Here is a 14,384-nt window from a genome sequence, read left to right on the forward strand (position 1 = left end):
CTTAGAACAATTATTTTATGACCCATTGTCAGGTTGCTTGAAATCACCTAGTACATTTCCCACTTCTGTTTTTGTTCCCGGAAAGCTTGGTTATAGTGAATTTTGTGTTAAGTGTTCAAAGGGGAGATGCAGAAGACCCAGGTGTGATCCCTTAGTTGGGAAGATCTCCTGGAGGAGGGAACGGCCACCCACTCCAGTATTCTTGCCTGGAGACTTGGAAGAAAGAACTAAATCTCCAAGTCTGCAGCTGATTCAGCTGATGAAAGGCAAACCAGCACTAAATAGTGAGAACCATGGAAATAGCTTGGAGATTTTGTGATTTTTATCAGCAGATGGCAAGTGTAATTTAATAGACAAACTAAGAATTAATTGGGGAGCAAGGAGGCCAGTCCAGTGATGTGCCTCGGCAGAAAATAATTCTCTAACAAACAGATCAAGAAAAGGATTCAGGGATTTTTGTTGAAAAATCTTTAAAACTATCAGTCTAGTGCATAGTTCTGGGAACCAAAGAAACACAGTGTCAGCAGAGAGACACACAGAAGCTGGAGGTGGCATCTGCTAGTCTGAAAATGACTTGTTTGATCTAGTTGGGAATCTCACTTTATTAGCGATTATGATGCACGAAGGTGACGGAAGAAGCATGAAAACTCAAGAATCACACGTGTTTACTTATGTAAGAGGGTGTTAGTCACTCAGTCCTGTCAGGCCCTGTGACCCTATAGACTGTAGCCCGCCAGGCTCCTCTGTCCATGGGATTTCCCAGGCAAGAATACTGGAGTGGGTAGCCATTCCCATCTCCAGGGGATCTTCTCGGCCCAGGGGTCAAACCCTTGTCTCCTGCATTGCAGGCAGATTCTTTACTGTTTGTGTCACCAGGGAAGCCCTGTATAAAAGGGCCACAAACTCAAATACCTCCCAGGACCGAGCAGATGAGGAAATGTGTGAGTTGTCATGGTAAGAGGTTGCGGAAGTGTGGGAACTGGGTCAGAATGGAGGATGCATTTAGATTCACACACACATACACACACACACTCACTGTCGCTGCCCAATAGAACACATCCTTCTGCTAAATTCAGCTCTTTGGATCCCTGATTTAGAGAGTTTTGTTCTGTCTCTCTCCGGACCCCTCCCTAATCCGAAGGACCCTGGAGGATAGGGCTGTGTCTCAATCTTACGTCCGGTTCTCTGTGCCATGAAGATTGGTTGAAAATGAAGACGCTCTCTGCTCTACCTAGCAGAGCAGGCTGCTGACACCTGCTGCGTCTGTTCCTCAGGAGCTGCTGCGTCTCAAGCTGTGCCTTAAAGATCTTGTGAGTGGGCGTGGAAGCCCACTCTGTGCTTGGCTCAGCCTCACAGTACCTGATTTGCATACGGTGTGTAAATTATTTCTGTCTCTGTTATGTACAATGCTGCGTTTTCTCTCTTCTGTCTGCTCCTCCCACCTAAATCTGCTTTTTTTCATCTCAGATTTTCCTCCTTTCCTTTTTTAGTGACATAAAAAGGAATTTCTCAGTTGGTTTTTCCTTTTCTGCCTTCTCATCCTGGTTTGTTTTGCTTTGTATTCTTTTCTTTTTCTCATTATACCTATGCTATAAAAGATGGGAAACAAAAACCATCTCAATGAATTATGTCCTCAGGGAGTGTGATCTTCTGGTTAGCAGAGTTTGTGTTTAACTGATATTCCACTCTTTCAAATGGCACAGTCCTGTTATGGTAGGTAAGAGAAACAGGTTAACAATTAAGAAGTACATTAGGCTGATCTTAAGATTTATTCATATTTTTTCACATGCACTTATATATACAGAAAAGCTAGGCTTCCCTGGTGGCTCAAATGGTAAAGAACCTGCCTGCAATGCAGGAGACCCAGGTTTCCCCTGAAGAAGAGAATGTCTAACCACTCCAGTATTCTTGCCTGGAGAATTCCATGGACAGAGGAGTCTGGCAGGTTGCAGTGCATGGAGTCGCAAACGAATTGGACACGACTGATTGACTAACACAAACTAAATTATTAAACATAATAATAAATGAATAGCTGTGAACCTACCTCTCAAGAACCAGAATGTTAAAAATACTGTTAAAGCTTCTGTATTTTACTTAGTGTTTCTTTGATGTCCACCAGTCCTGCCTTAGGACCATTGCCATGAGCATCAGTTATGACTGTACAATACTTTGGTTGCTCAGGCTAATGCTGACAAATAATGATGTCCCTGGTGGGCCAGTGCTTAAATAAGTCTCCATGCTTCCAACGCAGGGGGTGCGGGTTCCATCCCTTGAAGGGGAACTAAGATCCCACACGCTGTGCAACATGGCCAAAAAAATCTCTTTCTCTTGCTTGCTCAGTCATGTCCAACTCTTTGTGACCCCATGGACTGTACTCCACCAGGTTCCTCTGTCGGGATTCTCCAGCCAAGAATACTGGCGTGGGCTGTCATGCCCTTCTCCAGGGAATCTTCCTAACCCAGGGATAGAACCAATGTCTCCTGCATCACCTGCATTGCAGCCAGATTCTTTAATATCTATCTATCTAGATAGATGGATAGATTAGTTATATATACACCATCTCTACTGTATTTATAAAATAAGACTGAGTTGTTTCTTGCATCTGTCTCCTTTTCTTCTTCCAGATTCCATTGCTGAGGCCCGGGTCTGAGATGGCTTTAGACCACAATGCCAGCCCCTTTACCTGTCTCTCCTCACCCCGGTTTTTTAATTATCTAGGTAATTTGGCTGTACCAGGTGTTAGTTGCAGCACATGGGACCTTCGATCTTCACTGCTGCATGAGAACTCTTAGTAGCAGCAGGTGGGATCTAGTTCCCTGACCAGGGATTGAACCCAGACCCTCTGCACTGGGAACTCGGAATCTTAGCCACTGGACCACCAGAGAAGTCCCTTCACCCAGGGTTGAAACTGTATCTGGATCATGGGGCAGGCCAGTAGGGCAGGTGTGGGTGGGGGGATTCAGTATATTAGAAAGGGAAACATTTGAACCAATTAGAAATATGGTACCAATTAATTAAATTTTTATACAACTCTAAATAGCCAGTAAAATGTGAATTGCTTCTGTCTAGATGCTGTAGTTTTCTATTGTTCCCTAACAAATAACCACACACCAATCGAGTTTAAAACCACACACATTTATTGTCTTACAGTTTCTTGGGGCAGGAGTTCAGGCACAGTTTGACTTGGTCCTCTGCTCAGCTCTCATATGGCTGTGATCAAGGTTGGACTGGGCAGTGTTCTCATGTGGAGTCTCGACAGAGGAAGAGTCTGCTGCCAAAGTCAGGTTTCTGGCAGAAATTGTTTCTTTCCTTGTGGTTTTATCACTGAAGGCCCTAGCTTCTTGCTGGTGGGAAGTTGTTCCCCCACATTGGAGGTCACCTTGCCACATCCAGCCCACAGGGGGAGGCTCCAGCTTCAGGCTGCCGAGATGGAGTCTTATATGATGGATTCTTACACCCAGGAGACTGACATCATGTCACTTCTGCCACATTCCACAGGTTAGAAGCCAGCCACATAGTTCCTGTCCACATTCAAAGGGAGGGGACTACAAAGGTGTGAACACTAGGAGACAAATCTTTGAAGGCCAGGAGGTGTCCACAACATATGCCTAGGTAGACAATGATTTGGAGTAGGAAAAAAATCCAGGCATATATATATATATATATATATATATATATATATATTTTTTTTTTTTTTTTTAAAGTCTCTTTGCAAAGATTTTGTGTGATTCTAATTAACTGAAAGTTGGCATTCTGCTGAAATTTTAAAACCAAATAATGCGTTGCATAGTGCTGACTATTTGGAAGGAGTGAGTTATTTTAGTGTCTAAAATTTAAATCCTTTAATGTGCGCCCCAAAAGTTCTTTAGCTTAGAAAATCATAAAATAGAACTGATGAATGCAAGAGGACTGCATAAAAGGGGTAACATTTTCCAGTTTTTTAAAGGACAATCGATTCTGCTTTGTTGTTATTCAGTCACTCAGTTGTGTCCAGCTTTTTGTGACCCCATGGACTGCAGTCCTCCAGGCTCTCCTGTCCTTCACTGTCTCTTGGAGTTTGCTCAAACTCATGTCCATTGAGTCAATGATGCCATCCAACCATCTCATCCTCTGTCACCCCCTTCTCCTCCTGCCCTCAGTCTTTCCCAGCATGATTTTGTTTGGACTAGGAAAATTTCATCCATTTCTGTATATGGTTTTTATCAAAAAGAATATTAGTTTCTCCCCATCTGCACTAATAAATGTTGAGCCAAAAAAATCCTGGTTTATAGGGCTGCCAAAGAATTAGTCACCTTAGGATATCCACATGTTGTTAGCGTCTGCTCCAACTTCTACACTTTCATCAAAGCTGTTTGTCTAAAACAAAAAGTTAATTTTGTCATTTCTCTGAATCAAAGCCGCTGATGATTTTCCAAATTGGTCCCAGTCTACACTCACCGTCTTCCTTTCCCTTCACGCATCTCCCTGCTGCTGCTGCTGTCGCTTCAGTCGTGTCCGACTCTGTGCGACCCCGTAGATGGCAGCCCACCAGGCTCCCCCGTCCCTGGGATTCTCCAGGCAAGAACACTGGAGTGGGCTGCCATTTCCTTCTCCAATGCATGAAAGTGAAAAGTGAAAGTGAAGTCGCTCAGTCGTATCTGATTCTTAGCGACCCCGTGGACTGCAGCCCACCAGGCTCCTCCATCCATGGGATTTTCCAGGCAAGAGTCCTGGAGTGGGCATCTCCCTGCATCTGATGCTATAGACACACTGAACAGTTTAATGAGCCACAGAGCTCCTTCCTGTCACTGCCTCTGCATCTGTTATGTCTGCAACTTGACACACGTCCATCCCCTTTTCTGGGAGTTCTGGAGACTTCGCTTTGTTCACCACTAGATTTCCTTGGGCAAAGTGCTTAATACATCGTATGCATGCATGCTCAGTCACTTCAGTCATATCTAACTCGTTGCCACCCCATGGACTATAGCCCCCCAGGCCTCTTTGTCCATGGGGTTCTCTAGGCAAGAATTCTGGAGTGAGTTGCCATTCCCTCCTCCAGAGGATCTTTCTGACCCAGGGATCAAACCCATGTCTCTTGCGTCACCTGCATTGGAGGCAGATTCTTTACCCACTAAGCCACCCGTGATGCCCTAATACATAGTAAGTACTCAATAAACATTGCTTGACCAAACAGGTCTCAGATTGTTCTTATTTCAAATGAGATTGGATGCAATGATGGCTCCTTCCTGCTCTATTTCTTTCCCTCTTTTTTTAAAAGTTTTATTTATTTGTGGCTTCACTTTGTGCAGTCTTTCTCCAGGTGCAGTAACCGGGGGCTACTGTTCGTTGCTGTGTGTGGGCTTCTCATTACAGGGGTTTCTGTTGTTGTGGAGCATGCTCTAGGCACATAGGCTTTAGTAGTTGTGGTACATGGGGTCAGAAGTTGCTGTTTACGGACTGTAGATCAGTAGCTATGCACATGGGCTTAGTTGTTTTGAGGCATGTGGGATCTTCCCTGACCAGTGATTGAACCCATGTTTCCTGCAATGGCAGACAGATTCTTTACCACTGAGCTACCAGCAAAGCCTTCTATTTCTCTTTTTAATCATTACACAAAATTAGAGAATTTAAGACTACATATAGAGGGACTGAACTGAACTGAACTGATAGATAAATTAAGATTTGTGGTTGAAATTTTAAATGCTACAGCATTTCAGAGGAGGAAGATATCATTCTGTGTTGGAATAATCAAGGACGTATTTTACTGAAGAAGGTGAGATCTGAAACAGGTATTGAAAGATGAGAGTGATTTTGAGCCATTGCTAGTGTGACACCTTCTTCATATTCATAGACCTTCATTACATTTATTGATTTGAATGTTTGACCTGAATGATAGACAAAGAGGAGGTAAATAGATTTTGTGAATGGAAACCAACAAGATCAGAAGCCTGAGTGCAGGAATGAGCCAGGTATGTCTGGAAAATGAGAAAATTTTCCTGATACGATTGTGTTCTGTCCAACATTGAAGATTTTGACTATGTAGGTTGGGAACAAAATTATGGGAGATCTGAAAACTATGGGGTGCAGGTGGGTTTGGTACTATAGTAAATAGTGAGCGATTACATGTTTTCACAATACTGTGATAGGATTTTAGGTTTCTTAGTCCGGGGATGGTAAGCAGGCTTGGTGGAAAAGCAAGAGAATAAAGTCATGGTGATTAGGTAGGGGTCTCAATTTGGATAAAAGTCATCCCTTATGTATTTTACAACTCTTTATGATTTAAAAAACATCCACTAGACCTACAAGAGAGCTTCTCACAGCAAGCCTCAGAGGAAGGTGGGGCAGATGCTAACATTCTTATGCTACATGAGAATTGAGATTCAATCTGGATTTGTCTGAAGATGTAGATTTGGCAAAGGGTGTCCTTGGAACTCACACCTACTTTGCGTGTTTATAATCTTTAAGTCCACTGTTCCTGTCATTAGGAAATAGAAAGGAAAGAGGAGGCACCAGATATTAAAAGCTGAAAAATCTGAAGAACTTTGTAAGGTATAATCCACATTGTGTAGTAGAAAGAGTTCTGGCCTGAACATTAGGAAATCTTAAGTCCTAATCTTTGAATTAATGTGATCAAGTGTGACCTTAAATGTCTTGTATGGTCCACTTCGCTTTCTGCATCTGTAACATAAGAACTGTACACACAACACTCTTTAAGTTCATTCTGGCCTCGGAGTCTGTGAGAGAGTCATAACAGGATGACTTCTTTTTCATTTTTTTTAAATAAAAAACATTTTAAGGAGACAATTGAGTGGTTTTGGGCTTCCCTGGTGCTTCAGATGGTAGAGAATCTGCCTACAATGCAGGAGTCCCAGGTTTGATCCCTGGGTTGGGAAGATCCCCTGGAGAAGGGAATAGCTACCCAGTCTAGAGGATTCTTGCCTGGAGAATGCCACTGATAGAGGAGCCTGGTGGGCTACAGCCTATGGGGTCACAAAGAGTCAGACATGATTGAGTGACTAACACTTTATAGAGGTGACGTGATTGCTGGTTTTGAATATGGAGGAGGGATAGGAGCTGAGGAACGCAAGGAGCCTCTGGATCTCAAAAAAGCAAGGACATGGTCTCTCCCCCGAGCCTCCAGAAGAAACACAACCCTGCTAACCCATCGACACCCACTGAGACCCACTCTGGACTTGTGACTTTCAAAACTGTGAAGTAATAAATCTGTGTTGGTTTAAGCCACTAAGTTTGTGGTAATTTGTTATAGCAGCCTCAATAGAAAACAAGTACTGGGGTGGGGGGCAGTGACTAGGGGAGGAGGACTAATATTATTCACTTAGCATCGACTGTCCCTCAGGCATTGGTGTGCTCACTGTTTTATCCATCAGGAAAGTAGATCTGGGAGTTGAAGCGACTTGCCTAGGTGAACACAGTAAGGGGCTGGGCTGGGAATTCAGACTTGGGGCCGTGTGACTCTTGGTGCTATCACCCAGTTTCTAGTATGAAAGGAAAAGTCCACAAGAAACTTGACAGTACTTAACCTCACAGTGCTGGAAAACCAGAGGAAATATGATTTAAAAAATCAATGAACCAGGAGCTTGGGAACCAGAGAAGACATTAAGATTTGGCTACATGAAGCAGGGGAGGGCCAGCAACATGTATTAATACTCCATAGCAGGTACATTCAGTTCAGTTCAGTTCAGTTCAGTTCAGTCACTCAGTTGTGTCCAACTCTTTGCGACCCCATGAATCGCAGCACGCCAGGCCTCCCTGTCCATCACCAACTCCTGGAGTTCACCCAGACTCACGTCCGTGGAGTCAGTGATGCCATCCAGCCATCTCATCCTCTGTTGTCCCCTTCTCCTCCTGCCCCCAATCCCTCCCAGCATCAAAGTACATTATACACAGGCTATTTCCATAAACCAGCACAAACCACACTATGAGGTAAATTTTATTCTCCCTATTTTTATGGCTGAGGAACTGAGGCTTGAATAAGAAAGTACCTTGCTTCAACTCAGGGGTCCCCAAGCTCTGGGCCAAGAACAAGTACCACCTGTCAGATCAACGGCAGCATTAGGTTAGAAATAAAGTCCATAACAAATGTCATGCGATTAAATCATCCCCAAACCATGCTTCCTATCTCCCAGTCCATGGAACAACTGTCTTTCATGAAACCCGACCCTGGTGCCAAAAGGTTAGGACCACTGCTATAGCTAATGACAGAGCTGGGGTTTAAATACAAAGCAGACCTTTTTGATCCCCAAAAAACACATCCCAAACAAAACAAACCACCCCCCCCCGAACTTTTATTTCTTTAAAAAGGAAGAGCCAGAGAAAGGCATAATTTAATCATCATTTGGAAATATATGACACTCCCTTCCTCCCACGTCCAGACTCACACAGAAGATTGTAATTGGCTTGAGGTCAAGGATGTTTATATCATTACGTGTTCTCAGAGTGCTTACAATCAATCACTTTAGAACAGACTGTAGGTATCCAATATATACTCATCAGATAGAGTCTGTCAGCAGGATAGAGGGGCTTTTGTATAAGGTTGACTGAAAATGGGAAATAGATGGGGAAACAGTGGAAACAGTGTCAGACTTTATTTGGGGGGGGGGGGCTCCAAAATCACCGCAGATGGTGACTGCAGCCATGAAATTAAAAGACACTTACTCCTTGGAAGGAAAGTTATGACCAACCTAGGTAGTATATTCAAAAGCAGAGACATTACTTTGCTGATTAAGGTCCGTCTAGTCAAGGCTATGGCTTTTCCAGTGGTCGTGTATGGATGTAAGAGTTGGACTGTGAAGAAGGCTGAGCGCAGAAGAATTGATGCTTTTGAAGTGTGGTGTTGGAGAAGACTCTTGAGAGTCTCTTGGACTGCAAGGAGATCCAACCAGTCCATTCTGAAGGAGATCAACCCTGAGATTTCTTTGGAAGGAATGATGCTGAAGCTGAAACTCCAGTACTTTGGCCACCTCATGTGAAGAGTTGACTCATTGGAAAAGATTCTGATGCTGGGAGGGATTGAGGGCAGGAGGAGAAGGGGATGACTGAGGATGAGATGGCTGGATGGCATCACGGACTCGATGGACATGAGTCTGGGTGAACTCCGGGAGTTGGTGATGGACAGGGAGGCCTGGTGTGTTGCAATTCATGGGGTCACAGAGTCGGACACAACTGAGCGACTGGGCTGAACTGAACTGAACTGAAAAGACTGGAACCCACAGTCTGGAAGGATGAAGGTTGAGATCTGATGGAACCTACATGTAGCAGAGTCCCCACTCCCCCTATACCTTTTCCCCATGACTCCATCCACTACTAATTTCCTCTTTCTCCTTCCTGATTGCCCCAAGCTCTTGAGCACTTGATCACTCAGTTTTGCGCTTTGTCCTGCTACGCTGATAACAAGAGCGCCCCCTGCCTCTTGCATCAAGCCTAACTTTCTAGTCTCCCTACCCCTCTTCCATCTTTCCTCTCCAGCCTGATCCTTTGTCCTTGGTTGGCCTGATAACTGGAACCCTGCCTCACACCAACTTTTATCTAGGTCCTCCTTGTCCATTGCCACAACTTTGGGGATTAATTTTCCCTCCCCCACAACACTTTCTTTTAATCTTCCCGTTGTTATCCTCCACTTCCTCTAATTCTTTTGTTAGTGTTGCCTGTACCATGTAATTAACACTTCAAATAAAACAAAATTCTCTAGTGTGATTTAAATGTCTCCTTCTTCAATCTTACAGTTTCTTTCCCCCCAACTAATCATTCAAGTGTGGTAAAATACACAGAAGATTTACCATCTTTTTTTCCCCAATAATTTTATTTTCTAATTTTTCTTTGCTATTATATGAAAATAAATTGATTTTTGTATATTGGCCTTGTATCATTAAATACTGTTAAATTAGTATATTAGTTCCAGTTTCATGTTTATAGAATCTGGGGATTTTCTAACAGACAATCCAATAAATTTTCCAAATAAAGAGAACTTCACTTCCTTTTCCAATCTGTATGCCTTCAATTCAAAATTTCTCCCCTATATTATTGCATTGGCTAAAACCTCCAGTTCAGTACTGAACGGACATGGTGAGAGCAGACGTCTTTGCTTGTTCCCAACCTTAAAGAAGAAGTTTTCATTGTTCACTCTAAAATATGTTGTTAGCTCTAGGTATTTCTTAAAGATATCCTTTCTCAGTTTGAGGAAGTTTTTTTCTCATTCCAATTTGTTGAGAAGGTTTTTCTTTTCCTGCAGTTTTTTAAAAAAAATTAATTTAAAAACATTTTTGTTTGTTTCTTTTTAGCTGGGGTGGGTCTTCGTTGCTGCACAGGCTTTTCCTCTGGTTGGGGAGAGCTGGGGGCTGCGCTCTAGCTGTGCGGGGGCTTCTTTTGCTGGAGGACATGGGCTCTGTGGCACACAGGCTTTAGAGGTTGCAGCATAAGGGCTCAGTAGTTGCGGCTTCTGAGCTCTAGGCACAGGGTCAATAGTTGTGGTCCAAGGGCGTAGTTGCTCCGCCACCTGCTCCACCGCCCAGTCCAGGGATTGAACCTGTTTCTCCTGCATTGGCAGTCAGATTCTTTACCACTGAGTCACCAGGGAAGCCCCCAGATTAATTTTTATTGGAGTAAAGTTCTTTTGGGAGAGGGCAATGGCACCCCACTCCAGTAATCTTGCCTGGAAAATCCCATGGATGGAGAGCCTGGTAGGCTGCAGTCCATGGGGTCGCTAAGAGTTGGACATGACTGAGAGACTTCACTTTCACTTTTCACTTTCATGCATTGGAGAGGAAATGGCAACCCACTTCAGTGTTCTTGCCTGGAGAATCCCAGGGACAGGGGAGCCTCATGGGCTGCTGTCTATGGGGTCGCACAGAGTCGGACATGACTGAAGTGACTTAGCAGCAGCAGCAGCATAGTTCCTTTACAATATTGTATTAGTTTCTATTGTACAGCAAAATGAATTAGCTTTACATATACATATATCTCCTCTTTAATGCAAAAGCAAAAGCTACTCAGTTGTATCTGACTCTTTGCAACCCCACGGACTGTAGCCTGCCAGGCTCCTCTGTCCATGGACTTCTCTAGGCCAGAATACTGGAGTGGGTTGCTGTTCTGTTCACTAGTGGATCTTCCTAACCCAAAGATTGAACCCAGGTCTCCCACATTGCAGGCAGATTCTTTACTGTCTGAGCCACCAGGGAAGCCCCTAAATCTCTTTAAAATTTACCATCATAATCATGGTTATGTACAGTTCAGTAGTATGAAGTACATTCACACTGCTGAGCAACCACCACCACCATCCATCTCCAGAACTCATCTTGCAAAGCTGAAACTCTGTATCACATGGTCTTCCTTAGATCCCTCTCCCCTTTGCAATGCTAGGTACCTGCATGCTGGCCTCATGTCAGTTTCTCCAACAGGCCAAGCAGTTCATAGCTCAGGCCCTGACAAGATGGTTTTCTTCATCTGGAAGGCATTTTTCAACACCAGTCTCATCCCCCACCACATGGACAGCAAAGACTGGTCCCTCCTCACCCTTCAATCTCAAATGTCGCCTTAGAATTTGCATCCTGATCTCTTACATTTAAGTAAGTTCTCTGCTTAAAACAAAAACAAGCAAAACTCCACCCATTGGGTATTTCTTAAAGCTTTTATAAATATTCTCTTGTCCTCTTCATCTTTAGAATTATTCAGTTACTTATTCTCTGTCACTTCTACGAAACTGTAAGCTCTATGGGGGCCAGAACCAGGCCTGTTTTGTTCTCAGTGCCTTGGAGGGTGTTTGACATGAATCAGGCACTTCAATATTTGTTGGTAAATTAATATCCTATATTGTACTCTTTAATTAATACATTTTATGAATTTATGCATCATTTCATGACTTATTCATAATGCTGCTTTGTTAACTGATGTTTGTAGGTGTCTATTTTCCATCTTCAATGGACAGCAGTTTGTAGAAATTACATCTATTTCTTTGCACTGAAGGAAATGAGATACATTTTCAATAAACACTTGCCAAATTAAATTAGACTTAACTTATTGTCTGTCACATACTGAAATGCTACAATCAGGAAATATGTCTAAAACTTGAAAGAGACACAACTGTGGGGTTACATATTACTTGGGGGTACTGTTGGTAATGGTTAGTCTCTGCAGTTAGCACTGAGCATAAAAGCTGTGTATGCCCAAATTTTTCTTTGTTTTGAAGACATCATTATCAGTTTGCCCAAAAGACCAACCCAGCCAGATTTTCCTCCAGTATCAGATCAAGTCTTGTACCTTTGGTTGAAGACCACAGAAGAGACCTGGCTTTCATTCAGGGACCATGTTGCAGGACATATATAAATCTTTAAAGTCTAGACTCATACTTGGCCTGGTGAGACAATCATATGATTGGAATGAAAGGTCTATTGTGAAAATAGCATATTTCCGTTTCCCATCTCACACTCAACCTGGGGGCAGCATAGGCTATAGGCTTCTTCTCTGAAATGGCCCACAGGATTCTGATTGATTACTTGCTCTTCATTTTCCTTTAGTGGAGCATGAATACTTGATTTCACATAAGTTAAGGGTGTGTATGGCTTCCCAGGTGGCACAGTGGTAAAGAATCCACCTGCTGATACAGGAGACATGAGTTGAATCCCAGGTCAGGAAGTCCCCTGGAGAAGGAAATGGCAACCCCCCCCAGTAATCTTGCCTGGAAAATTCCATGGATAGAGGAGGCTGGCAGGCTACAGTCCTTAGGGTTGCAAAGAGTTGGGCATGACTGAACACAACAACAAGGATATGTATGATGAACTTATACTGTCCTCTGCTCTATGGGGCATTAACTCACGGAACTCATTATTCTTATTTAGACAATATAGTGGATAAAAATATAAGGTCGCTGAAGAAGTATTTAAGTCAATTCACAGATGTCAGAGTTCTTGAGATAGAAACACTTACAAAATACTCTTCCATTGAGTTATTATCCAAAAGTACAGATGTGCCTTCCATAGAGATTGTACCATTTTGTAACACCAGCAGGAATGTACGTGAGCTCATTAAAATTTCAGTTAACTTCAAACATAGATATGAAGCTTCTCAGGATAATGGGTTCTCTGCACTCACTCTGCAGTGCTCAAAGAAGTCCTATTTCTATAGAAGATGACACGATACAGGGAATAGAATTGATAAGGATGACATCTGCCTACGGGTTGTGAGGCTTTATGCAGTCTCCAATTCGGAAAATCTTGTGAAGCACGTATGAAGAAGCTTCTCTGGAATACTTCTGTAGGACAGATTCTCATGTTGGAATTCAAGTGTCCTGTCTCCTAGAGAGGTCTCGGCAATGTAACAGAGAACCTCCAGTGACTAATACAGTAACACTGACTTCATTTTGAGGGCCCAAGCACTGCCTGGCCCAGGGAAACAGTAGAGTGAGTAAAGAATCCCCCTGCAATGCAGGAGACCCCAGTTTGACTCCTGGGTCAAGAAGATCTGCTGGAGAAGAGATAGGCTCCTCACTCCAGTATTCTTGGGGTTCCCTGGTGGCTCAGCTGGTAAAGAATTTGCCCACAATGTCGAAGACCTGGGTTTGATCCCTGGGTTGGGAAGATCCTCTGGGTTGGGAAGATCCTCTGGAGAAGGGGACAGCTACTCACTCCAGTATTCTGGCCTGGAGAATTCCATGGACTGTATAGTCCATGGGGTTGCAAAGAGTTGGATATGACTGAGTGACTTTCACTTTCAAGTAATTTATTAATAGGTTTTGGATTCTAATCTAGGCTACCCTACCTCCCACAGGTGTGATTCTGGATGTCATTAGGCTGATTCAAGGCTGCCTTCTAGACTATTAAAATGGTAATACCAATGCCCATGCCATTTTTGACTCTTGTGAGATTAAATGGAATTGCGTTTGGGACAGTGACTGATACACACTAGCATTCAACACTAACTTTCCCCTCTGTGCCTTTCTAAAAATAAGAGAGTTGGGATAAAAATCCCCAGATTTCTCTCTGAACAGCCCAAAACATATGTCACAATTTCTATATATTCTGTCTGTCTTACTTTACTTATAGAAGAGTCTCTAAAAATCTATTTACTATTTTTCATGTGTTATTCCAACACCCTTTGTGGTTTGGTTTCCCAGCCTATATCAGAGTGGAAAGAACAGGGCTACACTTGTTAACTAACTGAAGGATGAAAAGTAGAGCTTAAAAAATTATTCAGAAACAGCAATAACAATAAAAGTGACCAGTAGTAGGGTGGCTCCTTGGTAAGTCCACAAATAGTCAGAGCCTCTTAGCATAAGGCTGCCTTAAGGTCAAGTCATCAGGAAAGGGTTAACTGTTATGCTGGTAGGAAAACAGACCAGTGGACAATATATTTCTTTTATTTATTTCTTTTATTTCCTTCCCCATCTCTTGTTT

This window comes from Ovis aries, chromosome 2 (assembly GCF_016772045.2).
Source record: "Ovis aries strain OAR_USU_Benz2616 breed Rambouillet chromosome 2, ARS-UI_Ramb_v3.0, whole genome shotgun sequence".
In the NCBI taxonomy this organism is placed as follows: domain Eukaryota; kingdom Metazoa; phylum Chordata; class Mammalia; order Artiodactyla; family Bovidae; genus Ovis; species Ovis aries.